Genomic DNA, 27,923 nt, shown 5'->3' with positions numbered 1-27,923 from the left:
TTCAGAAATTTTAAAGCCACTTTCGTAGTTTATTTTACATCAGCTAAGGTTTTACAACGTAGATGGAGTTTAGCTTTATTCGATTAGATCTTAAACACCCTTTACGCCGGTCTCTATTAGCTTGGGTTAATCGTATGGCCGCGGTGGCTGGCACGAAATTAACCAACCCTAATTGTAGCATAGCTTAGTTAAACTTTCATTGATTGCTAAAGGTTTGTCACTGCTGTCTCCCGTGGGGGTGTGGCTGAGCAAAGTGTTTTGAGCTGCATTGTGCGTGCTTGATACTCCATATGATCGTTGTGATTTATAGGGTGTCCTCACTGGGGCGGGGATGCTTGCATGTGTAATCTTGCGAAGAGTTAATACAAAGGCTAGGACCATACCTATTTGTTTACAGGGTATGTAAGTCCGTCTAGACATTTTCAGCGTCTTGCTTTAGGTGGATTAAGCTACATAAACAGGAAAAAAGTATAGTTGTGAGGTTTTGTCTTTGGGGTTGTGGTATAAGGATACAGATTTAGTAGTGAGTAAAAGCGTGGGAACGAGAAAGCAGGGAGAAGATGGAAATTGGTGTTAAGAGTGGTAAGGTGAAGTAATTTTATATTAGTTGAGGGAATAGCAGTTGAAGTTGTGCATAGCTAAAAGATGAGAACGTAAGCTCTGGCTGGGCGGATGAAGGATTTTGTTTTTGGGGTTTGGCAAAAGTGAGTTTTTAAGGGGAGAAGTCAGAGATGGGGGTTGTTAAAAGTTTCTTGTGTTTTTGTAGTGTAATTAGGAATGGGCTGTAAAACAGTTACTAATATGTCTTACAAGCATGAATTAAATAACACCTTGTAGGAATCATGTGGGGCTAGGATATTGAACGTAGGTGCGATCGATAATGGCATGAACTAGGAATCAAAGACAGGCGCTGTGGCGGGACCGGCTTTCTGCGATGGGGTTGCGTGCAGACCAGAGATAAAAAATACCAAATGCATGGAGAGCTCCCGTGACTGGTTAATAGGGTGATAGACCCGTGATCCATCGAGATGTCTTATTTAAGGGGAACGTGTGGGCGATCTTGATCGTATGGCCCTGCGGTAAGAACCAGATGCCAGATACAGTTCATTATAGCTACCCCCACGGTTTATGGGCCCGGAGAGAGGAGAGTAGCACTCTTGTGCGGAATATTGATTTCACGGAGGATGGTGACCAAGGGACACCTAAGTGAGGGGGGTATCTGTAGTGACGAGGATTTATTTAATCGGATGTGCTATGTCCGGCAAATGATGTGATGTACTGTGTAGGTTAAGTGAATAACTAGGTTGGTTGGTATTCGGGGTGGGGACATTTGGACTTTGAGGCTTAATAGAATGTGTTACAGTTGATTAATTTATGAGAATACTTGCTTGTAAAAATGTTGGGGACTGTTGTTAGTAAATATGTAATGATATGTGCTGTGTACAGTTAATCATATATAGTACTATATAATATTCATGTTGGCTAGCAGTAATGCACGATTTACATAACAGTGTATGAAAATAATTTAATACTTAAGTTGCATTTAAAGTTTGCACACCATAGAATACAGAAAGTAGTTCAAATTAGAATGCCGGTTTTGGGTGTTGGTGGTGAAGTTAAGTACTTTCTTTCTGAGTTGCCCTAGGGGAAGTTTTGCATTTCCAGTTTACAAGACTGGTGTACTGATCTGTACTACGAGGGCAGGTTCACTTGAGTAAGTTGTTTTCGGTTAGAGAGGCAAGTGGTATTAAGACTGAAATTGTGATAAAGTATATTACGGATGCTACTTGTCCGATAATCATAAAGGGCTGGTTTACTGGTTGGCTTCCGATTCAGGTGAGAGGTAGTAGAACTGTGTTTAGGAGTCAAAATAGGGATTGGCTGAGTGGGCAGAATGCTATACTTTGTGGTTTAGATTTGTGGAGAATGGGTATGATTGCTAAGATAAGGATTGATAGGAGAAGTGGCAACACCCCTCCTAATTTATTGGGAATAGAGCGTAAAATTGCATATGCGAATAGGAAATATCACTCTGGTTTAATGTGTAGAGGAGTGTTTAGGGGGTTGGCTGGGATATAGTTATCTGGGTCGCTTAGAAGGTCAGGTGAGAATAGTATTAATGTTATTAAGGCTATAAAGAGGAGGATTAGGCCTAAGATATCTTTGATTGTGTAGTAGGGATGGAAAGTAATTTTGTCGGAGTGGGAGGAAATTCCGCAGGGGTTATTTGATCCTGTCTCGTGTAGGAATAATAGGTGCAGGGTTGTAAAGGCTGTGATAATAAAGGGTAGGATAAAGTGAAGGGTGAAGAATCACGTAAGAGTAGGGTTCTCAATGGAATACCCGCCTCAAACTCATTGGACGAGGTTGGTTCTGATGTATGGAACTGCTGATAGTAGGTTTGTAATTACAGTGGCACCTCAGAATGATATTTGGCCTCATGGGAGTATGTAGCCCATGAAGGCTGTTGCTATGGTTATGAGTAGAAGTTCAGTGCCAATGTTTCAGGTTTCTATAAGCAGATAGGAGCCATAATAGAGGCCTCGACCTACATGTAGAAAGAGACAGATGAATAATATAGAGGCACAGTTAGCGTGGAGATAGCAAAGGATTCAGCCGTAATTACGTCTTGGACGATGTGTGCGACTGAGGAGAAGGCAAAGGAAGTGTCTGGTGAATAGTGTATTGCTAGGAATAAGCCTGTAATAATTTGTAGAATTAGGCAGGTTGCAAGAAGTGAGCCGAAGTTTCATGATATGGAAATGTTGGATGGGGTGGGTAAATCAATAAAGCTGTAGTGAATTATTTTTATAATCGGGTTAGATTTGCGTGTTGGGATCATGGGTGTTTTTGTAGTTGAAGTACTATGATGGTTTTTCATATCATTGGTCATGGTTGGAGTCCATGTGAGAACAATGGCATATATTTTATTTTTATTAAGTGTCTTATTAGTCATGGGGTTTATGGGATTTTCTTCTAAACCTTCTCCTATTTATGGAGGGTTAGCATTGATTGTTAGTGGTATGGTTGATTGTGTAATTATTTTGAATTATGGGGGGACTTATATGGGTTTAATGATGTTTTTAATTTATTTGGGAGGCATAATAGTTGTTTTTGGTTGTACTACGGCGATGGCTATTGAGGAATACCCTGAAGCATGGGGGTCAGGGTTTGAGGTTTTCGGAAGCTTTCTGATAGGGTTGGCGATGGAGGTGGGTTTAGTTTTATGAGTTTTAGATTTTGATGGGTTGGTAGTGGTGGTTAATTTTGATAATATAGGGAATTGGGTAGTTTTTGAGGGGGAGGGATCAGGGTTAGTTCAAGGAGATTCTATTGGTGCAGGTGCTTTATATGATTATGGGCGTTGATTAGTAGTGATTACTGGTTGAACGTTATTTGTTGGTGTATATATTATTATTGAGATTACTCGTGGTAATAGATTATGTTATTAGGAATAGAGTTAGAATAAGGGGAATAAGAAAAGAGAGGGAGTAAAACTTGATTATACCTTTCTGAGTGGTTGTGATGGTGAAGGTAATAGTGTGGATATGTGAAATTGTTTTGGGCATAGATTTTTCTAGTCAGATTGAGTCCAGTAAGAGGGAAGATAGGTTTTGGCTTATAAGTAGATTTTGGTAGGAGGTCATACGGTGGATTGTAGTGGGATAATATCCTAGTATATTAGAGAATTTAAATACATGTGATGGTATATTTATTTTAAGTTTGTTGGTTATCAGAGTAAGGTCTAGGGCTACTAGGAAGCCCAAAGCGGTTAGGTACAGGGCTGAGAGTTTTAGGTGGAGGCGCATTGTTGATTGGGGGAGTGAGGTAGGAGAGATGTTACTGGTGATGAGAAACCCTGCTAGCATACTGCCGATTGTGAGAAGTTTGATTGGGTTCAGTAGGGTGGGGTTATTCTCGTTAATGTTGATTGAGGTTGGGAAGCGAGGTTGTCCTGTTAGGGTTATGAAGATAGTTCGGGTGCTGTATGCTCTTGTCAGAGATGTGGCAATGAGTGTAATAGATAGGGCTCAGGCGTTGGTATATGACATGTTTGCGGTTTCGATGATAAGGTCTTTGGAGTAGAAGCCTGTGACAAAAGGTATACCTGTGAATGCTAAGTTGCCGATGATTAAGGAGGTTGAAGTAAGGGGTATTATTTTAAATAATCGTTCTATTTTTCGAATATCTTGTTGGTTGTTTAGGTTATGGATAATAGATCCGGAGCAGATGAATAGTATAGCTTTGAAGAAAGCATGAGTACAGATATGTAGGAATGCTAGATATGGTTGATTGATACCAATAGTAACTATTATGAGGCCCAGTTGACTTGAGGTGGAAAAGGCTACGATTTTTTAAATATCATTCTGTGTTAGGGCGCAGACTGCTGTAAATATGGTGGTGATGGCTCCTAGGCATAGTGTGAGGCTTTGGATTAATGTATTATTTTCTATTAGAGGGTGGAAGCGGATGAGAAGGAACACCCCGGCGACAACTATTGTGCTGGAGTGGAGTAAAGCTGAGACTGGGGTTGGGCCTTCTATGGCGGAGGGTAGTCAGGGGTGAAGTCCAAATTGAGTTGATTTTCCTGTTGCTGCCAGGAGAAGACCTATCAGTGGGAGAAGACTTGGGTTGGAGTTTAGGACGAATATTTGTTGAAAGTCTCATGAGTTATAATGTAGGGTAAATCATATTATGCTTAGGATAAAGCCAATATCGCCGACGCGATTGTATAAGACTGCTTGAATGGCTGCTGTGTTGGCTTCTGTTCAAGCGTGCCATCAGCCGATTAGCAGGAATGATATAATTCCCACGCCTTCCCAACCAATGAAAGGTTGGAAGAGGTTATTGGCGATGATTAAAATTAGTATAGTGATGAGAAACGTAAGAAGATATTTAAAGAATTGATTAATATTGGGTCTGAGCTTATAGACCATAGTGAGAATTCTGTAATAGACCAAGTAATGAACAATGCGATTGGGGTGAATATCATAGAAAAGTGGTCTAATTTAAAGCTTAGTGTTAATTCTAATGTTTGGATTGTTATTCAGTGTCAGTTTGAAATAATTGCTTCTTGATCCAGGAAAATGTATAGGACTGTGGGAAGGAGGCTGATGATAAAAGTATATATTATAGTTGTTTTTACGTAGGGCGGGTATGAGTGCTTTTTATTGGGTTTAATAAAAGTAATAGTAAACGGTAGGATTAGAGTGGTTAGGGTTATTATGGTGATGGAGGTATACATAGTTGTTACTTTTACTTGGAGTTGCACCAATATTTTGGTTCCTAAGACCAATGGATAGCTGTAATCCTTTAAAAGTTGGGAAAGCCGTATTTATTAAAAACGGAGGTATGGATTAGCAGTCCTTGCTAGCTTTCTCGGTAAATAAGAAGTGGTAGGCCTCTATGATTAGATTCACAATCTAATGTTTTGGTTAAACTATATTTACAAGAGGTAAAGCCTAGAATAATACTGAGGTTAAGGGTCAGGAGGATAATAGGGGCGAGGTTCATAAATATTACTATGTTTTCTCGTGTAAAGGAAGGTTTTATGTTAGTAATATGATATGTGAGTATTCCTCGTTGTGTTGTGGTAAATATATAGAGGGAATAGAGGGCTGTGATCAGTATCTTAAGTCCTGTAAGTGTAATAGTGACATATGATCAGGAGAATGAGGTTATTATTACAAACAGTTCCCCTACTAGGTTAATACTAGGGGGTAGGGCAATATTGGTAAGGTTTGCTGTAAATCATCAGAAGGTTATTAGTGGAAGTAGCGTTCGGAGTCCTTGGGAAAGTAGTATGATACGGCTATGGGTTCGCTGATAGTTTGAGTTTGCTAGGCAAAATAGTATGGATGAGGTGAGCCCATGAGCGATTATAAGAACAGTTGCGCCAGTAAAGCTTCAGGGGGTTTGAATGAGGGAGGCTATAATTACCAGGGCTATGTGACTTACTGAGGAGTATGGGATGAGTGGTTTTAGGTCTGTTTGTCAAAGACAGGTTGAGCTTGTTATGATTATGCCTCATAAAGATAGTATGAGGAAGGGGTAGGCTATGTATTCTGTTGTGGGACTAAGGATAGAGGTGAGTCGTATTATGCTATAGCCACCTAGTTTCAGGAGTACTGCGGCGAGGACTATTGACCCAGCAATGGGAGCTTCAACATGGGCTTTGGGAAGTCATAAGTATAAGCCGTATAGGGGTATTTTTACTATGAAGGCTATTATGCGTACTAGTCAGGTAAGACTATAGGATCAGGTAGTTGTTAGTTTTTGAGCTACAAGTGTTAGTAATGTGATGTTTAGTGAGCCTAAATTATTATAAGCATAGATTAGCATAATAAGTAGGGGGAGAGAGCCGGCTAGTGTATAGAAGAGGAAGTATGTGCCTGCGTTAAGGCGTTCTGCTTGGCTGCCTCATCGGGTGATGATAATTAGGGTAGGAATGAGAGTGGTCTCAAATAGAATATAAAATATGATTAGTTCTGTAGCTATAAATGTTAAAATTAAAGAGATTTGTAAGAAGACCATTATAGAGAGGTAAAACTTTTTTCGTGGAGGGGATTCATTGTGTAAGTGGTATTGGCTTGCTGGGATTATAAGAGGTAAGAGTCAGGCGGTTAATATTAGGAGGGTTGGTGTTAGTGGGTTGGAAGATAAATAGGTTGAGTAGTTAAGGAGGTTGTTGCTGGTTTGGTTGAAAAATAACAGAGGGATAGTACTGATGATTAGACTATGCACAGTTAGGTTAATTCAGATTATGTTATTTTTGGAAAATCATGTTGTCGGTAGTAGTATAATTGTGGGGATAACTATTTTTAACATTGAAGTAAATTTAGGTTGTGGATATAGTCTATACCGTATGTGTTGGAGATTGAGATTAGTAGGGCAAGGCCAATCGCTGCTTCGCAAGCAGCAAATACTAGTAGGGCAATGGGTATAATATTAGCTAGGGAGGAATGTATGTTTGAAGCTGTAAGAGCACTTATAATAAATAGTGATAGCATTATTCCTTCTAGGCATAGTAGGGAGGATATTAAGTGTGAACGATAGTTTAGCATGCCTAGGAGTGAGATTATAAATGCTAGTGTGATGCTTGTATAGATGAAAGGCATTTGATCAGTATGACTATCATAATCTAATGAGTCGAAATCATTTGTTTTCTTTAAACTACTTACCAATTCGGCTCAATCTAGTCCTTTTTGAGTTCATTCGTAGGTCAGACTGAGAGTTAGAATAATAATTAGTATAATTGACGATTTAAGCATAGTTGGAATCTCTGTTGTTTGAAGGGCGCATGCTAGGGGTAGTAGCAGGACAATTTCCAGGTCTAATAGTAGAAAAGTAATGGCAACTAAGAAAAATTTTATGGAGAAAGGAATACGGGCAGGGTTTAATGGGTCAAAGCCGCATTCATAAGGATCGATTTTTTGTGCATAAGAATTCAGTTGAGGTAGTCAGAATATGATAATGATTAGTAGTAGGGTTAGAAGAGTGTTAAGTCATTAGGGTCAATACTAGGTTAATTACTCTTTTTCGAATATTATCGAAACTAGTTGATTGGAAGTCAACTGTACTAGTTATATTAAAAGAATAGGACTCTCATCAGTAGATAGAAACATAGCGGAATAATCAGACAATGTCTACAAAATGTCAGTGTCAGGCAGCAGCTTCAAAGCCAAAATGGTGGTTTGATTTGAAATGATAGAATAGTTGACGGATAAAGCAAGTAATAAGGAATGTAGATCCAGTGATAACGTGAAGTCCGTGAAAGCCTGTAGCAACAAAGAATGTTGAGCCATAGATACCATCGGAAATAGTAAAGGGTGCTTCCAAGTACTCTGAGATTTGTAGTAGGGTGAAGTAAATGCCTAGTAGGATCGTAATGAGTAGAGCTTGAATTATTTGTTTTTGACTATTCTCTATTAGACTATGATGGGCTCAGGTGATTGTAACCGCTGATGCAAGTAGTACAGAGGTGTTTAAAAGAGGTACTTGTAGTGGATTTAGGGGAGTAATTCCTGTTGGTGGTCAGTGTCCTCCTAGGTGTGGGGTAGGAGTGAGGCTTGAGTGGTAGAATGCTCAGAAGAAACCAGTGAAGAAGAGAATTTCTGAGATGATGAATAGGACCATTCCACAAGGAAGGCTTTTTTGGACGGGTGTTGTATGGTCGCCTTGGTAGGTACTTTCTCAGATGATGTCACGTCACCCTTAGTATAGGGTTAATATATTGGTTAATAGGCCTAATATTAATAGAGTGGTGGAATGAAAGTGGAATCATATAATTAAGCCAGATGTTATTAGGAGAGCTGAGAGAGCTCCTGTTAGTGGTCAGGGGCTGGGTTTAAGTATGTGGTAGGCATGAGATTGGTGGGTCATTAGGTGTTATCTCATAGATAAAGGCTAACTAATAGTGTGAAAACATAGGCTCGGATCAGGGCTACTGCGATTTCTAGGATAGTCAGTAGTACTAGGAGTACGGAGATTAGTGAGGTAGCAGGGAGGTTGATGGCTGATAATGCTAGTGCAGCACTTCCTATTAGGTGCATTAGTAAATGGCCAGCTGTGATGTTAGCGGTTAAACATACAGCTAGGGCCACTGGTTGAATAAGTAGGCTAATTGTTTCAATGATTACTAATATAGGAATAAGGAGTGTGGGTGTACCTTGTGGCAGAAAATGGGCTAGAGAGCTTTTAGTTTTGAAGCGAAGACCTATAACTACTGTTCCTGCTCATAGGGGAATCGCTACAGCTAGATTTATAGATAATTGGGTGGTGGGTGTAAATGAGTGAGGTAGAAGTCCTAGAAGGTTAGTTATTGTAATAAAAATAATTAAGGACATCAGCATCAAGGATCAGATTTGTCCTTTTGTATTATGGGTTGTTATTATTTGTTTTAGAGTGAGTTGGATTAGGTTTTGTTGAATAGTAATCGGTTATTAATAAGGCACTTGGAGATTGGAAGTAGTAATGTGGGGAGTAGGATGATGGGTACTGCAGCAGGCTCGTCTAGGATTGCTGGAGCGGTAAATGGAGTAAATAGATTTTTGTTCATTTTAATTGTGAAGGGTTGTTGTAGGTTTGTGTACTGGGGTTTTTTGTAAGGGGGGTGAATAGTAATTTGTGTTTAGTAGTTTTAATTGTATAATAAGAAATAGTGTGGGGAGTATAGTTATGATAATAGTAAGTCATGTGGATGTATCTAGTTGGGGCATTTCACCGTAGAGAGGAATGTTTCTCTCGATCTTCAACTTAAAAGGTTAATGCTAGAGTAGCTGTACAGTGTATCCGTAAGAATATTTTGTAGAGAGTTGTGGAGTGAGGTGTGTTAGAAGTGGGGGGGGGGTCTATAGGGTAAATACGGGTCCTATTTCAAAAATTTTTAGTGGAATTCTGCAACAATAGGTATAAAGCTATGGTTGGCGCCGCAGATTTCTGAGCATTGTCCGTAATAGACGCCTGGTCATATAGCGGTGAATGTAGTTTGATTTAAGCGTCCAGGAACTGCATCTGTTTTCAGGCCTAGGGTAGAAATTGTTCATGAGTGTAGACCGTCCTGAGATGTGATTATCATACAGACAGGGACTTCAATTGGAAGAACTACTCGATTGTCAACTTCTAGAAGTTGAAGGTCTCCTGGGTTTAAGAACAGCGAGGGGAGTATATAAGAGTTAAAGATCAGTCCCCCATAGTCTGTACATTCGTAGGTTCAGTATTATTGGTGTCCAGTTGATTTGATAGTAAGAGAAGGGTTGTTGATCTCATCTGTTAAGTATAGGATGCATAGGGATGGAAGAGCAATTAGGATTAAAATGATTGCGGGTAAGATAGTTCAAATGGTTTCTATTTCTTGAGCATCTGTGATTTTGGTGTTGGTTAGTTTTGTTGTAAGGGTTGAAGATAGGACGTATAATACTAGGAAGCTAATCAAGGATACGATTATAAAAGTGTGGTCATGAATAGTATTAATTCTTCTATGATAGGAGATGTGGCATCTTGTAGGCCTAGTTGAACTAGGTGAGCCATATAAGATATGTAGGGTTTAAGCTATGACTTAGCTTTGACAAAGCTATGAAATAGTTTTTCTAATATCTTATTGAAAAAGTTGCAGAGTTTGCAGGATTGGCTTGAAATCAGTTTTAGGAGGTTCGATTCCTTCCTTTTTCGCATAGTTTAATGTAGGCTGGTTCTTCAAATGTGTGATAGGGTGGAGGGCAACCGTGTAGTCATTCTAAGTTGGTGGAAGGTTGTTCAATTAATGAGACTTTACGCTTTGAGGCAAAGACATCTCAGATTATATAAATTATTACTACTACTGCTACTAGGGAGATGAAGGAGCCTATAGATGATATAATATTTCATGTGGTATAGGCATCGGGGTAGTCAGAATAGCATCGGGGTATTCCGGATAAGCCAAGGAAATGTTGTGGGAAGAAAGTTAAATTTACACCTACAAATATAATGGTGAAATGAGCTTTAGCATAAGTTTGGTCTAGAGTGTAGCCTGAAAATAAGGGAAATCAATGAATGAAACCTCCTATGATAGCGAATACAGCTCCTATTGACAGGACGTAGTGAAAGTGTGCTACAACATATTATGTGTCGTGTAGTACTGTATCTAGTGATGAGTTTGCTAGTACGATACTGGTCAAGCCCCCCATAGTAAAAAGAAAGATAAAGCCCAAGGCTCAAAGTATTGCAGGGGATCATTTGATATTGCCTCCGTGAAGCGTGGCAAGTCAGCTAAAGACCTTAACGCCAATGGGGATTGCAATAATTATAGTGGCGGAGGTAAAGTAGGCTCGTGTGTCTACGTCTATACCCACTGTAAACATATGATGGGCTCATACAATAAAGCTTAAAAACCCAATTGATATTATAGCTCAAACTATACCTATAGCCAAATGGTTCTTTTTTTCCAGAGTAATATGTTACAATATGGGAAATTATCCCAAACCCAGGCAGAATGAGGATATAGACTTCGGGATGGCTGAAGAATCAGAATAGGTGTTGATATAAGATAGGATCCCCTCCTCCAGCAGGATCAAAGAAGATGGTGTTTAGATTTCGGTCTGTTAGTAGTATAGTAATGCTGGCAGCTAGTACTAGTAGGGAGAGGAGTAGAAGGATGACTGTGATTAATACTGATCAAATAAATAAGGGGGTTGTTATTGAGATATTGCAGGTGGTTTTATATTAATGATAGTGGTAATGAAATTGATAGCTCCTAGAATGGAGGAGATGCCTGCTAGGTGAAGTGAGAAGATAGTTAGATCTACAGAAGCTCCTGGGTGGGAGAAATTTCCTGCTAAAGGAGGATAAACTGTTCAGCCTGTTCCAGCACCGGCTTCCACTATGGCAGATGCCAGTAGTAGTAGAAAGGAGGGGAAGAAGTCAGAAACTTATATTATTTAGGCGAGGGAATGCTATGTCAGGGGCACCAATCATTAGAAGTACTAATCAATTTCCGAAGCCTCCAATTATGATGGGTATGACTATAAAGAAGATTATGACAAATGCATGGACTGTAACAATAACATTATAGATATGGTCGTTGCCTATTAGGTTGCCTGGTTGACCTAATTCAGCTCGAATAAGAAGGCTTAGAGCTGTGCCTGTGATTCCAGCTCATGTGCCGAACAGTAGGTAAAGAGTTCCAATATCTTTATGGTTTGTTGAGAATAACAGTAGACGAGCATAGGTGGGAAAAAGGAAGGGGAGGGGGGTAAAATGGCTGAGTAAGCATTAGGCTGTAAACCTAAAGACAGAGATTAAGTCCACTTTTTACCAGCCCCGAGGTGATTTTCATGTTGAATTGCAAATTCAAAGGAGCAGCTAATTTCTGCTGGGGCTTCTCTCACCTTTTTTCCCCTGCGGCGGGAGAAGTAGATTAAAGCCAGTTGGTTAGGGTATTTAGCTGTTAACTAAAATTTGGTGGGTTTGAGTCCCATTAATCTAGTAAGGGCTTAGCTTAATTAAAGTAATTGATTTGCATTCAGTTGATGCAGAGCAGAATCTGCTTAGAAATTAAGCATGGTTTGACTTACTAAGGGCTTTGAAGGCCCTTGGTCTTACTTAACCTAAATTTCTAGAAGATGGCTAAGGTTAGTGGGGAAATTGGTAAGAAGAGGGTGGTGAGGATAATGTGTGAGGGAATGAGAAGTGTGGGTTTTGTGCTTTCAAATTGTCACTTTATTTTTGTAGTGTTGGATGTAGGAAGTAGTGTTATGGAAGTGGTGTAGATTAGGTGTATGTAAAAGTATAGGGTGAGTAGGGTTATGATAATTATAATGGTGGGAATGGTGAAGTTATTGTTTTTTGTGAGTTCTTGGATGGTAATTCATTTGGGCAGGAAGCCGGTTAGTAGGGGTAAGCCTCCTATACATAGGAGAGCAGATGATATTAATGGTATTAATCAGGTTAGTTTGTTTCAAGCGTGAGATAGTATGAGAGTTGTGGTGCTTGAGTTTAGGTTGAGAGCTAGGAATGCAGTGGTTGTTACAATAATGTATATAGCTAGGTAATAGATTGTGACATTTGGGTTGTAACTTAGTGTTGTTATTATTCAGCCCATGTGAGTAATTGAAGAGTGTGCTATAATTTTGCATAGTTCTCTTTGGTTAAGGCCCCCTCAACTACCGACTATATAGATAGAGTTGAGAGGGTTAGGAGAATGCTTCCATTAGTTGAAGGGTATATTTGATATATAATTGAGATGGGGGCTAGTTTTTGTCATGTGAGGAGGAGTAGGCTGGAAATTAAGGATGTCCCTTGAGTGACTTCTGGGACTCAGAAGTGGAAAGGAGCTATCCCTAGTTTTATGACTAGGGCTGTTGTTATAATTAAAGATGAAAGTTGGTTGATGTTGCTTGTTATGGTCCAGCATCCAGAGAGCAGGTTGTTGGAGATGACTGCTATTATGAGAATTATAGATGCGGTGGCTTGTATTAGGAAATATTTAGTAGCAGCTTCTGTAGAACGGGGGCTTGTCTTTTTGATTAGGATTGGGGTGAAGGCTAGTATATTTATTTCTAAGCCTGCTCAGGCGAGGAATCAGTGTGAGCTTAGTGACGTAATGAGAGTACCTGTGATTATGGTGGAGTAAATAATAAGTTGGGCTAGTGGATTAATTAGTACGGGAAGGGTATAACCAACATTTTCGGGGTGTGGGCCCGATAGCTTATTTAGCTGACCTTACTTTAGGATGGAGTGTGGTGGGTAGCACGGAGAAATTTGGGTTCTCAGGGGTAGGTTCGATACCTATAATCCTAGAAATAAGAGGATTAGGGCCTCTGTCATTTACTCTATCAAAGTAACTCGTTTGTCAGACATATTTCTAGGTCTGAGGGGGGATGTTGGAGATTGCAATAGGTGTTGAGATATGTCATATGAGAAGGGCTAGTGTGAGTAGGAGGAAGTTTTTTCATAGTAAGTGTATGAGTTGATCATAACGGAATCGGGGGTATGCTGTTCGGATTCATAAAAATAAAGAGGTTAGGAAAAGTGTTTTGGTGGCAAAGCATGTCGTAAATAGTTCTGGGAAGTGAATAGAGTACAATGTGCCTAGGAAGATTGTGGTTGTTAGAGCATTTATTATAATAATATTTATGTATTCAGCCATAAAGAACAGAGCGAATGGACCTGCGGCATATTCAATGTTAAAGCCCGAGACTAGTTCTGATTCACCTTCTGTGAGGCCAAAGGGAGCTCGATTTGTTTCAGCTAATGTGGAAGTGAATCATATTGTAGTCAGGGGTCATGATGGTAGGAGGAGTCAGAGATACTCTTGTGTTGTGATAAGTATATGAAGATTAAATGAGCTGCTTATCAATAAGATTGACAAGAGAATAATAGCGAGAGTAACTTCGTATGAAATTGTTGGGGCGACAGCTCGTAGTGCTCCGATTAGTGCATAGTTTGAGTTTGATGCTCATCCTGATCATAAAATAGACAGTTAGGCTAGATGTAGCTAGGATAAATAAAAGTCCCAGGTTAAAGTTAATTAGTGGGTGGGGTATAGGGAGAGGAGTTCATAGGAGAAGAGCAATGGAAAAGGCCAAGGCTGGTGCGGTAATGTAGAGAATGGTAGTAGATGTTGAAGGTTTTAAGGGCTCCTTGGCGAATAATTTTATTGCGTCAGCAAAGGGTTGTAGTAATCCATAAGGGCCAGCAATATTTGGCCCTTTGCGTAATTGTATATAGCCTAATAATTTTTGTTCAATAAGCGTGAGAAATGCCACAGCAGCTAGTACAGATATAACAAGGAGTAGAAGGTTTGTTGTTGATACGGTGTTAAGAAGAGGAGTTGAACCTCTGATTGTAAAGTTTTAAATTTTATGCAATTGTCGGGCTCTGCTATCTTAACAAACCCTGTTTTTGGGTTGAGTGGGTGTTATTTTGTTAGATTGAGATTAGGTCATCTATGGAATGAGGGCACTTTATGAAGTGGGCCTTATTTCTCTTGTCCTTTCGTACAGGGAGAAATATAGAATAGATAGAAACCATCCTGGATTGCTCTGGTCTGAACTCCGATCACATAGGACTTTAATCATTGAACAAACGAACCCTTGATAGCTGCTGCACCATTAGGATGTCCTGATCCAACATCGAGGTCGTAAACCCTATTGTCGATATGGACTCTGGAATGGGATTGTGCTGTTATCCCTAGGGTAACTTGTTCCGTTGGTGAAGTTATTGGATCAATTATAGGTGTTAGTCCGTTTTGGCTTGTGTAGCCTTAGCATAGGTTGTTCAGAGGTTTAGTTATGCTCCGAGGTCACCCCAACCAAAATTTTTAATGCAGGTGTAGTGGTATAAGGGTCGGTAGATTTATGTAGTTTTAATTGCATTAATAAATTAAAACTCCATAGGGTCTTCTCGTCTTATTGTTTCCTGCCCACCTCTTCACGGGCAGGTCAATTTCACTGGTTGAAAGTAGGAGACAGTTGAACCCTCGTGGTGCCATTCATGCGAGTCCCTATTTAAGGAACAAGTGATTATGCTACCTTTGCACGGTCAGGGTACCGCGGCCGTTAAACATGTGTCACTGGGCAGGCAGTGCCTCTAATACTGGTAATGCTAGAGGTGATGTTTTCGGTAAACAGGTGGGGTTGAGTCTTCTGAGTTCCTTTTACTTTATTTTAACCTTTCCTTAAGGCATGCCTGTGTTGGGTTAACAGTATGAGAAGTACTGGCTTGCTTGTATTTATTAGTACTGGGCTGTTAAGTATCGGTGAAGTTTTTTGGTCTGATTTAGGCTTATGCAGTGGAGAAAATATTCATGTTACTTATATTTCTGATGGCTTCAATCTCATTACTTGTTACCAATCTGTTCTGGTCTTGCAGGTTTTTACTGTTCAACCTAAGCAGGTTGTATGCGTCTAGAAATTTGTCAGTTTCTACTAGGCTTTCCAATTTGTTGGCATAATGATAGCCAGTTATGATCCTTTGAATTTCTGAAGTATCAGTTGTAATGTTTTCTTTTTTTATCTGTTGATTTTGTTTGAATCTTGTCTTTTTTCTTAGCCTGGTTAAAAGTTTGTCAATTTTGTTTAGCTTTCCAGAAAACCAACTTTTTGTTTAATCTTTTGTACTTTTTTATTTAAATTTTATTTCTGCTGTGATCTTATTTTCTTATTTTCTTATTTTGGGTTTAGTTTGTCCTTACTAGTTCTTTAAGATATATTGTTTATTTGAAGTTTTTCTTTTGTTTGGATGGTAGGCACTTCTAGCTATAAATCTCTGCCTTTGTACTGCTTTCTGTGTAACGTAAGTTTTGCTGTACCATTTGTTTCATAAAATTTTTCAATTTCTGTCTTAGTATCTTCATTGACCCACTAGTCATTCATTCAGGAGCGTATTGTTTAACTTCCATGTGATTGTATGGTTTTCAAAATTACTCTTCTTACTGATACCTAGTATTATTCCTTTGTAGTCAAAGAAGATGGCCATGGAGACAGCAGCGTGGTTGGAGTGGTAGGAGCAGGCCATCAGCGAGAGCTGCTCCGGGCCTGGCTACTGAGTGCTAGAGCCTGCGGCCCAGTGGCCTACTTCACTGTGGTTGGTGGTGGCGGTGACAGACACTGCAACATGAGCAGAGTGGTAGGGCAGGGGCTATCGGGGCTGCACATTTCGCAGTGTGGGGTGGGTTGGGGGCACTATCCAGGGTGTCATTGCCTGCATTGGGGGTACTAGTTGGTAGCACTGTAGAGGGCTGCACTGCCTACAGTGCAGGGGGTGGGTTATAGGCACTTTCTGGGGCCACAGTGCCCATGGAGGAGGACAGGTAAAGGCACTGTCGGGTATACGCTAGTGGCGGCATTGGGGGGTGGAGGTGGGGTGCGCTATTGAGGGTAGGACTGGCCGTGAAGCGGGGGCGAGTTCGGTGCTATCAGGGGCTGCACTGCTGGCGGCAGTCAGCAGAGTTGGCAGCAACAGTGTGGCATCCAAGGAAGGAGCGGTTCTGCTCTCCCTGGACGCCACACTCCAGAGGGCCACCTACTCTTGCTCATACTGGAGCACGGCAGGCGCACAGTGTTTCCGTGGGAATCCTGAGCGTGGCAGAGCCCCCACACCCACCGTGGCTCCTGGGCCCGTGCACTCTGGGTCTGTGCCTTAGAGGCTGCCAGGAGCCCCGGGTATGGAGTAGCAGACACCATGGGGGAAAGGGCCCTGTGCGTGGAGATATCCAGAACAGGAATTGGCACCTGGGTGTGGAGGGCTGGGCTGGGTCTGAATTTTTCTGCTGCTCCTGTTCCCCGAGGATTGCAGCCCCAGTGGGCCCAGTGGTTCCTGTGGAGTGGGGAGCTGGGCGCTGTGGTGTCTCCAGCACCCACTCCAGGCCCCAGTTCCTGGCCAGCTTGGGCCAAAAGGAGAGGCTGAACTTTGGAGGGTGGGTGCGAGTGCCTTTGCTGAAACTGGCCCCTGCCACCCAGTCCCTGGCATGACAAGTTGAGGCTCTTAATGATACCACCCCTCACATCTTCCTCTAGGCTTTTCTGGCTTTGCCCGCCCAGCTGCTCTGTGCCAGGAGGAGGAGGAGACACCTGGAGCGTGTGACACCACGGCTTGCCTCGCTGAGGCTGGGTGGCAGCGACAGAGATGGCAGCATGCTGGAACGGTAGGAGAGTGACCACGCTAGGAGGTCAGGTGGCTAGAGCCAGGGTTGGGGGTCAGGCTTACAGCGATGGCCGGGCTGCGGCAGTGTCCGGGTGGTAGAAGCCTTGTAGGGTGGGCTGTTGCATAGGCAATGGGCCTGGCTTTGCCCTGCCACTGCCGTGGACATGGCCCTGTACTGCCCAGCCTTGCCCTGGCCCTGCCCTACTGTTACCTGGACTGTCTTGTCCCTGCCTCTTGTCCTGACCCTGGTCCTATCATGGCACTGGCCCTGTTAATGGTCATGGTCCTGCTCCTGTTCTGGCCTTGACCTGGCCTTGGACATGTCCTGGCCCAGATTTGTTCTGGCCCTGCCTTGGCCCATCCCTGCCCTGGCCCCACCATGGCCCTGCCTGTTGTGCCCTCTCCTGGCACTGACTTTGCCCTGTCATGGCACAGTGGTGCCATTGACCTGCCTTACACTGCCCTGGTTGTACCCAGGCCCTGCCTGGCACTGGCCTCTCCCTGGACCTGCTCTGACCCTGCCTTGGCCTTTGCCCTGCCCTCACTATGGCCTGGACCTGCTCTGACCCTGCCTTGGCCTTACCCTGTCCTCACTATGGCCTGGCCCTGGCCTTGTTCTGGCTTAGCCCGGGCCCTGGCCCTAGCCCTGGTCCTACCATATCCCTGGCCTTGCCCTTATCCAGACCCTGCCCCTGCCTCTGCCCTGGCCCTGGCCTGGAACCTGGTCCTGTCAAGGACTTGGCCCGACTCTGCCATGGCCCTGGCCCTGCTCTGCCTTGGTCCTGGCCCTGACCCAGACCCCTTCCTGGCTGTGCCTTGGCCATGGCCTTTCTCTAGCCCTGAGTTGGCAGTGGTCTGTCCCTGGTCTTGCCACCACCCTACCCTGCCATACACTGGATGTGTCATCAGCCTGCCCTGGCCCTACCTTGTCCCTCACCCTAGTCTTCGCTAGGCCCTGCTCTGGACCTGGCCCTAGCCCAGACCTGGCCCTGACCCTGGCCCTGGCCTTTGTCCTTCATAGCCCTGGCCCTGAAATGGATTGGAGGTGTCCTGGCCCTGGAGTGACCCTGCTCTGCCTTGGCCTGTTCTTGCCCGGCCCCTACCATCACCTTGCCGTGTTCTGCCCTGTCCTAGTACTGACCCGGCTGTGGCATTGCCCTGCCCTACCCTGCCTTGGCTCTGCCCTGGCTCGATTCCAGCCCTGGCGCCGCCCTGTGCATGCCATGACACTACCTCAGCCTTGGCACTAGCCTGGTCCTTTCCTGGCATCAGCCCTGCTCTTTCTATGGACTGCCTTTTGTCGTGTCCTGCACTGGCCATTCCATGTCCTGCCCTGCCCTGACTCAGCCCTGGTCATGGCTTTGCCCTTGGTCCTGCCATATTTCTTGCCCTGTCCCTATCCTGGTCTTGTCCCTGACCCTTACTTTGCTCTGGCCCTGCCCTTGCCCTTACGCAGCCCCTGGCCCTGTCATGGACCTGCCCTGGACCTGTCCTGGCCCTGGCCCTGCCCTGCTTCAGACCTTGCCCTGGTTCTCCCCTGGCCGTGACCGTGAAATGCCTGGCCCTACCCTGGCCTTGCACTGCCCTGGCCCTTGCCCTGACTCTGGTCCTGTCACTGGAAAAGCCCCAGCCCTGTTGCTCGTCTTCCCATGGCCCAGACCCTGCCTTGGCCCTGCCCTGACACTGTCCTGGACCCTGGCTGTGCCAAGAACCTGCACTGTTGTTGCCCTTGTTTTGCTCCTGTCCCGAACCTGGTCCTGCCCAGGCCATGGCCCTGGCCCTGTCCCTGCCCTGGCTGTTCCCTGGCCCTGCTCAGGTCTTGGCACTGTCCTGGCCCTGCCCTGCCTTGGCCCTATGCTTTCCTGGCCCTGCCTTGCCTGCCTTGGCCCTACTCTAACTTTGACCCTGCGCTGGCCCTACCTTGGCCTTCACTCTAGCCTTGCCTGGGCACTGTGCTGGACCTGGCCATAGCACAGACCTGGTTGTGTCCCTGGCCCTGCCATGGCCCTGTCCCAGACCCTAGCCCTGCCAGGTACCTGTCCTGGCCCTGCTCTGGGCCTGGCTTTGTCCTTGGTTCTTAGATGACCCTGGCCCTGCCCCTGCCCCTGCCCCTGCCCTTGCCCTGGCACTGGCCTTGGACATGTCTGTGGTCCTAACCCTGGCCCTGCCCTGGAGCTGCCACTGACTTGGCCGTGCCTTGGCCCTGGCCCTGGCCCTGCCACAGCCATAGACCTGCCCTGGTTGGTCATGCCCTGCCTTAACCCAGTGCTACTCTGGGCCTGCTCCACCCTGCCCTGGCTCCACCCTGCCTTTGGCCCTGCCCTGACCCTGCCTTGGCCCTCACACTGGCCCTAGTGCAAATGTGGCCTTGCTCTGGCCCTGTCTTGGCTCTGCCCTGACCCTGGCCCTGAAGTGGATTTGAAGGTATCCTGTCCCCGGTTTAATCTGGCTCTGCCTTGGCCCGTCCATCTCCTGCCCTTACCGTGGCCCTGCCCCTTCCCTGGCTCCGCCCTGGTCTTGTGCTTACCTTGACTGAGACCTTGGCCCTGCCCCAGCCTTGTCCCAGACCTGGCCATGCCCTGGGCCGGTGCTGGCACTGGCATGGACCCTGGACCTGGCTCTTGGCTACTTAAGGCCATACCCTGGCCCAGCCCTCGTCCTGGCCCTAATTTGCCCTGGCCCTACCCTGGCATGCTATTCAGGCCCCACCCCTGACCCTGTCTCTGTCCTGGCTCTAGCCAAGTTCCTGGTCCTGCCATGGCCGTGTTCCTGACATTGCCCTTTCCTGGTCCTGGCCCTGGCCCTGCTCTGGCCCTGGTCTGAACCCTGGCCCTACAGTGGACCTGCCTAGACTCTGCCTCTGGCCCTACCTCTGCCCTGGCCATACCCTTGCCCTGGCCTGGACTCTGGTCCTGGTTCTTGTCCTGCCCCAGCCGTGGCCCTGGCCCTGCCCTGCCTGTACCCTGTTCTATCCTGGCTGGCCCTGCCGTGGCCTGGTGTTGCTATTGCCCTGTCCTAGCCTCCCTTGCTTTTGCCCTAGATCTGCCCTGGCCTTTGCTCTTTTTTTGGTTCTACCACTGACTCAGCCCTGGACCTTCCCTGACCTTATCTCAGCCCTGTCACTGCCCTGGCCTTGCCTTGGCATTTGCCCTACTCTCTCTAATGCCTGGCTCAGGTCCTGCCTTGCTCTGCTCTTGTTCTGTCCTGGCACAGCCCTGGCCCTGGCCCTGGTCCTGCCCTTATGCAGGCCTCACCCTGCCACTGCTCTGGCTTTGACCTGGACCTTGGCCATACAGTGACCCTGTCTTGACCCTTTCCTGGCCCTGCCAAGGATTTGCCCTGGCTCTGTCATGGCCCTGGCATTTTCTTGGATTTGGATGTGTCCTGTCCCTTATTTGCCCCGGCCCTTCCCTAGTTCTGTCCTCCACTTCTCTGGGGTAGGGACAGGGTCAGGACCAGGCCAGGGCAGGGTCAGGACCAGGGTAGGGCCTTGGTAAGACCTGAAGATGGGAAGGGTCAGGGCAGCAGCAGGACCAGGGAAGGGTCAGGGCCAGGGATATGGTGAGACTAGGGGCAGAGCCAGCGCTAGGGCTGAGCCAGGGCAGAGCAGGAGAGATTACATTAGGTTATTATTTAGAAATTTTGTTTTAGATTTTTAAGATAACTATAGTAGTCATAATAATATCTCCACTATGTTGTTTGTAATAGCAATATTATTTGCAGTAAATAATTACTAAATTTTAACTTATACTTTCTTTGCTTCCGGTAGTGTTCTGTGAGTATAATTTTATAAATACGTATATATGTGAGGCATCGATTCTCACAATTACTCTATGTGCTGGGTACTTACGGGATCCCCATTTTCCTAACGTAGGAAACAGACCTAAAGAGGTTAAGTACTTGGCCAGATTACTCCCAGCACTTTGGGAGGCCAAGGCAGGGGGATGGCTCGAGCTCGGGAGATTGGGACCAGCCTGGACAACACTGTGAAACCCCATCTCTACTAAAAATGCATAAAAATAGCTTATTAAAGTTTCTTGTAGGATTCTGGTTACAAAACACTGGTCAAATACACAGGGCATGGTTTGGGCAGGGCCGGGGACAAGGTCGGGCCAGGAAGGGGCCAAGGCCAAGGCAGGGCCAGAGCTAGACTTGGAGGTGTCCTGGTGCTGATTTGCCCTGCCCCAACGTTGGCCCAGCCCTGCTCTGGCACTTCCTGCCATGCCCTGTCCCTGGCCTGAGCATTGGCCCTGGCCTTGTCCTGCTTCTGGCCCTGTCCTGGAGTTGACCAGGCGTTGCCATGGCCCAGTCCTGCCATCGCCTTGCCCCCTGTCCTGGTGCTACCGTGGCCCTGCCTTGGCCCTAGCTCTGCCTCAACCCTCGACCTGCCCTGACCCTGCTCAGCCCTGGAACTACCCTGCCTCTGCCTTGGTGCTGGTCCTCTCCTCTCTATGGCCTGGCTCTGGCCCTGCCTTGTACATGCTCTGCCCTGCATGTCCCAACCTGGGCCCAGCCCTGGTCCTACCGTGTTCCTGGCCCTGGCTGTACCCTTGTTCTGGCCCTGACCCTGCCCTGGCTCTCTTCTGGCCCTTCCTTGGTCCTGCTCTGCCCTTCCATGCCCTGGCCTTGCCCTCACCCTGCACTGGCCCTGCACTGGTCCTGCTCAGCCCTGACACTGCCTTGGCCCCGGCTCTGCCTTCTCCCGAGCCTTGTCCTTGCCCTGCCCTGGCCTGACCCTGGGCCTGCCATGTCCATGACATGGCCCTGGACCTGCCTTGCCATTCTCTGTCCTGGCCCTGTATTGTCCCCACCATGCTCTGGTCCAGCCCTTGCCCTGATCCTATTGCCAGTCCTGCTGCTACTACTATGGCCCTGCCCTGTTTTTGGCCATGCCCTGTGTTACCGTAGCCCTGCCCTGTGTTGGCCCTGGCCCTACCCTGGCCTTCTCTTATCCTGGCCTGTCCCTACCCTGGCCTTTTCCACCCTGGCCTTTTCTACCCTGGCCTTGCTGTTCCCTGGCCTTGTCCTGCCCTGGCTCTGCCCTTGCTCTGGATCCTCCCTGGTTCTGCCTTCTCCCTGGCCCTGCCCTTGCTCTTGTCCTGTCCCTGGCCCAGCTTTGTCCTGGGTCTGACCCCTGGCCCTGACAATGCCCAGGCCCCACACTGGCCATGCCTTGACCCTGGCCCCTCCTTTGGCCCTGCCCTGGCCCTGTGCTATCTTAGTCCTGCCCTGGCCCTACCCTCACCCTACCCTGGCCCTGCCCTACCCTGGCCTTGCCCTGACATGACCTTGCCTTTGGCATGCCCTGGCTCTGGTTCTGTCCTGGCCCTGCCCTTGCCCTGGACCCTCCCTGGCCATGTTTTTCCCCTGGTCCTTCTCTGGCCTTGCCCTGGCCCTGGCCCCTTTCTGGTCCTGCCGTGTTTCTGGTCTGCCCTGTCCATGTCCCAGACCTGGCTCTGGCCCTGGACTTACCTCTCCCTGCTCTGCCATACCCTGACCCATTCCTTGCTCTCCACTGAAGCTGGCCTGCCTTGGCCCTGTGCTACCCTAGCCCTTCCCTGACCCTCTGCCAGCCCTGGCCCTGCCATATCCCTGCCCCGGCCCTGGTTCTGCCGTGCTTTGGGCCCTGGCCTTGGTCCTGACTTGTCACTGGCTGTGACCCTGCCCTTGGTTTTTCTTTGGCCGTGACCCTGTCCCCGTTCTGTCCTAGTCCTGGCCCTGTCCCAGTTCTGGTCGTGCCCTGGCCCAGCCCTGACTGGTCAGTGCACTACCTTGGCCCTGCCCTGTCCAACACTGCCCATGCCGGGGCCCTGCCTTGGCTCTGGTCCTGACTTGGCCATACCCATGGCCCTGCCCCTGGTCCTGCCATATCCCTGACCCTGACTTGGCCCTGGTCCTTATCTGGCTCTGGTCCTGCGCTGCTTCTGGCCCTGCCCTGGCCCTGGCACTACCTTGGCCCTGGCCCTGCCAAGGCTCCCACTTTCCCTGGCCTTTCCTTGACCTTGTGCTACCCTGGCCCTTCCATGCCATGGCCCTGCCTCTGCCTTGGCCCTGCTCTGGGCATGGCCTTGGCATTTGGCATGGCCCTGCCCTGCCCCTACCCTGGACCTGCCCTACCACTACCTGGCCTGTCCCAACCCTGCCCTGCCCTGACCCCATCCTGGCCCTGTCTTGGCCCTGTGCTACCCTGTCCCTGCACTGTCCTGGCCCTGCCCTTGCACTGGCCTTTCCCTGGCCCAGGCCCTGGATTAACAAAGTTGTATAATCATCAATCACCACTGATTCTGTGCAGAACATTTTCATCTTCCCAAAAAGAAACCTGTTAGTAGTCACTCCCTGTTCCTCTCCCCTCGCAGCCCTTGGCAACCACTATTGTAGTTTTTTGTCTCTGTGGATTTACTTACTCTCAACTAGACATTTCATACGAATGGAAACATTCACATGCCTTTTCGTGTGGCATGTACCAAGATTTTTGAAGTATACTTTTTAATTTTTGTCTGATGTTTTCTAGATTTTAAAGTTTAGATTTTTTAATCTTTCTGGATTTAGGTTTTTTTGTTTTTTTTTTTTGGGTTTTTTTTTTTTTTTTTTTTTTTTGGAGACAGAGTTCTTGTTGTCCAGGCTAGAGTGCGATGGCATGATCTTGGCTCACTGCAACATCTGCCTTCCAGGTTTAAGCAGTTTTCCTGCCTTGGTCTCCCTGATTTAACCTGGCTCTGCCTTGGCCTGTCCCTGCCCTGGCCCTACCATGGCCCTGCCCCTCCCCTGGCTCTGCCCTAGTCTTGTGCTGACCCTGACCCAGACCTTGGCCCTGCCCCAGCCTTGTCCTAGACCTGGCCATGGCCCTGCCCCTGCCCTGGACCGGCGCTGGCACTGGCATGGACCCTGGCCCTTGCTCTGGCCCTTTGCTAGTTAAGGCCATACCCCGGCCCAGCCCTGGTCCTGATGCTGTCTTGGCCCTAATTTGCCCTGGTCCTACCCTGACCCTGCTATTCTGACCCTAGCCCTGGCCCTGGCCCTGGCCCTGTTCCTGTCCTGGCCCTAGCCCCATTGCTGGTCCTGCCATGGCCCTTGTCTTGACATTGCCCTTTCATGGTCCTGGCCCTGGCCCTGCCCCAGCCCTGCTCTGGCCCTTGTGTGAACCCTGGCGCTGCAGTGGACCTGCATGTAATCCCGAATAGCTGGGATTGCTGGCATGTGCCACCATGCCTGGCTAATTTTGTATTTATAGTAGAGATGGGGTTTCTCCATGTTGGTCAGGCTGGTCTTGAACTCCCACCCTCAGGTGATCCGCCTGCCTTGGCCTCCCAAAGTGCTGGGATTACAAGTGTGAGCCACCATGCCTGGCTAAAAAATATGTTTTAAAAAATGTATTACCAAAAAAAAAAAAAAAAAAAAGCTAGCTAGATGTGGTGGCAGTCACCTGTGATCCCATCTACTCAGGAGGCTGAGGCAGGGAGAATTGCTTGAACCTAGGAGGTGGAGGTTGCAGTGAGCTGAGATCATGCCACTGCACTCTAGCCTGGACAACAGAGCGAGACTCCATCTTAAAAAACAAAAAATGAAATAATAAAGTAGTATTCTTACCCTTTTCTACTCACATTCCCACTGAGCTTATTAGTAGTATTGGCTGATGTGTATCCTTCCACTCACATCTACTTACCCATACATTCAAATGCAAAATACACACATGTAGGATGGTTGTGGTTGTATTTTAAAATGAAATTATTTTATGCACATTACTTTGCATCTTGCTTTAAGAAAATATTTTAGCTGTTCCTCAAAATAGTTGATAGGGATTTAACATATTCTGAGTGCTCAGCAGACGGCTTGTGAAGGCAGCACCACAGCAACAGTTGCTCAGAGGGAACTGATTCAGGAACCTCGATTTAGCAATAGAGCCTAGGGTTTTCCAGCTCAGTGTCTTGAGCCTGTCTCTGCTGGTCATGTCAGTTACGTACTGTTCAATCCAGAAGGCGCTATTTACATTGTAGTACATACATAGTCATTGCCTACTGAGTCATACAGATAGAAAAGTCAGTTATAAATTTTATGCCCCCCATTTGCTGCAGCTGTCAGTGGTGAGAAGAATGATTGAGTGTAGCTATAGGAGACTACTTCCATTGGCATGCCGCCTGCCTAACATACACAATTTTGTTAAGATATACAGATAGAATTATTATGCTAATAGCAAATATTTTATGTAGCTCACTATGTTCCACGTACTCTTCTAAGGGCTTCATGTTAATCCCCAGTTATACACCTGGTTGGGGGAGGTGACTCATGCCAGTAATCCTAGCATTTTAGAAGGTTGAGGTAGGAGGATCGCTTGAGCGCAGGAGTTTGAGACTAGCTAGAGCGATATAGTGAGACCCTGTCTTAAAAAAAAAAAAAAAAAAAAAAATTTAAATACTTACTGAGGCATGGTGGTGCATGCCTGTAGTCCCAGCTACAATGGGAGGCTGTGGTAGGAGGGTCACTTGAACTTGGAATATTGGGACTGCAGTGAGCGGTGATCAAGCCTCTGCACTCCAGCCTGGGTAACAGAGCGAGACTCTGTCTCATAAGTAAAACGTTTTGTATAGATTCCCATAGAATTGAGTTAGACATCAGGCATAGAATTATTAGCCACTTGATGTCTGGCTTGAGTGTAAAACACGTAATAGGGGGCAGCTTTAAACCATCTCAATCAGTAGCCTCTAACTTCTCAAGAAGGTTCTTATTTCATGAATTTCTAAGCGAGAGACTACCTGGATTAAGACATTTGGTGGATACCATTTTGAGATGAGGAATCTCAGTTGGGAAGCAGGGAGACCTCTGCTTGACTGGAGCTGCCAATGATATAGTTGAGTGTCCCCCTGAAAGAAACTTTAGAACAAGACTTTCATCATGCCGCATCTCTATGGAAAAGGAAATTCTTTAAAAGAAAACAAAGGCAAACAATTGATAATCTGATTCTCATGGGAAAGTTTTCATTATAAAAGAAAACAAGGGCTGGGTGCCATGGTTCATGTCTGTAATCCCAATACTTCGGGAGGGTGAGGTGGGTGGGTTACCTGAGGTCAAGAGTTCAAAAACAGCCTGGCCAACATGGTGAAACCCTGTCTCTACTGAAAATACAAAAATCGGCCAGGTGTGGTGGTGTGCACCTGTAGTCCCAGCTACTTGGGAGGCTGAGGCAGGAGAATCACTTGGATTCAGGAGGTAGAAGCTGCAGAAAGCCAAGATAGCACCACTGCACTCCAGCCTGGATGACACAGTGTGACTTCATATCAACAAAAAATGAAAAACAAATAAAAACAATGTATAATGGTCAAAAAAGGACGAAAGAAAGAAAAAAAGGACAAAGTATACTGGTCAGTATCGTCACAGTGAGATAGTCCCTCTTTGAGATTAGAAAATAACAGTATACTCAAAGTAGCATCAATAAGAACCAATGTAAAATAGACAAGATTCACTATCTACAAAAGTCATCTGCACCGAGTAGCAACGTATGAGTGTGTGGTTGAGAATATGGTCTATAATATGTGTCCTAGAAGGAAGAGGCCTCAAGAGAAAGGTCAGAGCTGGAAATGTAGATTAGGGAATCTAGGTCAAAGTTTTGAGATTTTCAGAGTCCTGAGAGAATTTAAAAGGTGAAATAGCTGGGTGTGGTGTCTCATGCCTTTAATCGCAGCACTTCGGGAGGCCAAGGCAGGCAGATCATGAGGTCAGGAGTTCAAGACCAGTCTAGCCAACATAGTGAAATCCAGTCTCTACTAAAAATACAAAAAATTGGCCAGGTTATGGTAGCACATGCCTGTAATCCTAGCTGCTTGGGAGGCTGAGGCAGGAGAATCACTATAACCCAGGAAGTGGAGGTTGCAGTGAGCCGAGATCATGCCACTGCACTCCAGCCTGGGTGACAGTGGGAGAGTCCATCTCAAAACAAAAAACAAAAACTAAACAAAACACAAACCAGAAAGGAGTAGAGCTGAACAACACAGGTTGCTGCATTTAGAAATGAATTGGGGTCAGAGGAGCACAGGGAGCATTTGGTCACCGCTCGCAGTTGCTGCTGAGTAAAGCAGAGTAAAGTCCTTGACGACCCTTGGAGTTTTTTATTGGAATTATTAAAAATCAGATTTCAGTATAAAAAACAAAGTAAGTGATGAAAAATAGATTTCTGGATGAGACCATGTGTCATAGAGTCCAATGGAAGGGGAGAAACAGGGTAATAGAAAAGCCACAAAAAGTAGACAAAGGTTGTGTTTTTGTTTATTATAGAAAAAATAAACTTTATTTAAAGAGAAGTGATTAAGAGAAAGGGAAAAACTGAAACCTATGGGTGAATACTTAGAATGACATTATTTAACTCAGCCCGAAGACAGATGAGGATCAAAAATGTAATGAACTAGATAAGAGTTTTCTAAAAATCATGTTAGTAAGATGTAATTTAAGAAAACTTGGTATATCTTAAATATTAATGACAACATTTCTAGAGTATCTTTAAAAACTAAATATAAATATAACTACTATTTTTTTCTTTTTTTTACTAACCCTTAGTATTTTATGTGTAAAAACCCTCATTTGTAACAAAGATTGTTGGCAGTTAAATTTCAGAAAAGATAATGATGAAAGTATGCTTCATTTTTAGCAGTATTAGGAAAAATTACTATTTTTGAAATCTGCCCTCACTGGCATCAGGTTTATAAAACGCACTTTATACACCTGCCTAAATAAGTATTACTCATCCATTTATGAAAAATACGTTTGAGATAAAAGAAGGGTCTCTAGATTTTACAAAATAATTTTAAACACTT

The 27,923-nt window shown here is 45.8% G+C and overlaps 2 pseudogenes; both read right to left on the bottom strand.

Annotated features, from left to right (window-relative positions):
• Nucleotides 1–3,440: 3,440 nt before the first annotated feature.
• Nucleotides 3,441–5,245, bottom strand: LOC126964137 (NADH-ubiquinone oxidoreductase chain 5-like; annotated as a pseudogene).
• A 4,105-nt stretch (nucleotides 5,246–9,350) lies between these two features.
• LOC126929271 (cytochrome c oxidase subunit 2-like) lies at nucleotides 9,351–10,029 on the bottom strand (annotated as a pseudogene).
• Nucleotides 10,030–27,923: the final 17,894 nt, after the last annotated feature.

This window comes from Macaca thibetana, chromosome 10 (genome assembly GCF_024542745.1).
Source record: "Macaca thibetana thibetana isolate TM-01 chromosome 10, ASM2454274v1, whole genome shotgun sequence".
NCBI lineage: Eukaryota > Metazoa > Chordata > Mammalia > Primates > Cercopithecidae > Macaca > Macaca thibetana.
Note: the sequence above shows the minus strand (reverse complement) of the source record. Positions and strands in the feature narration are given on the sequence as shown.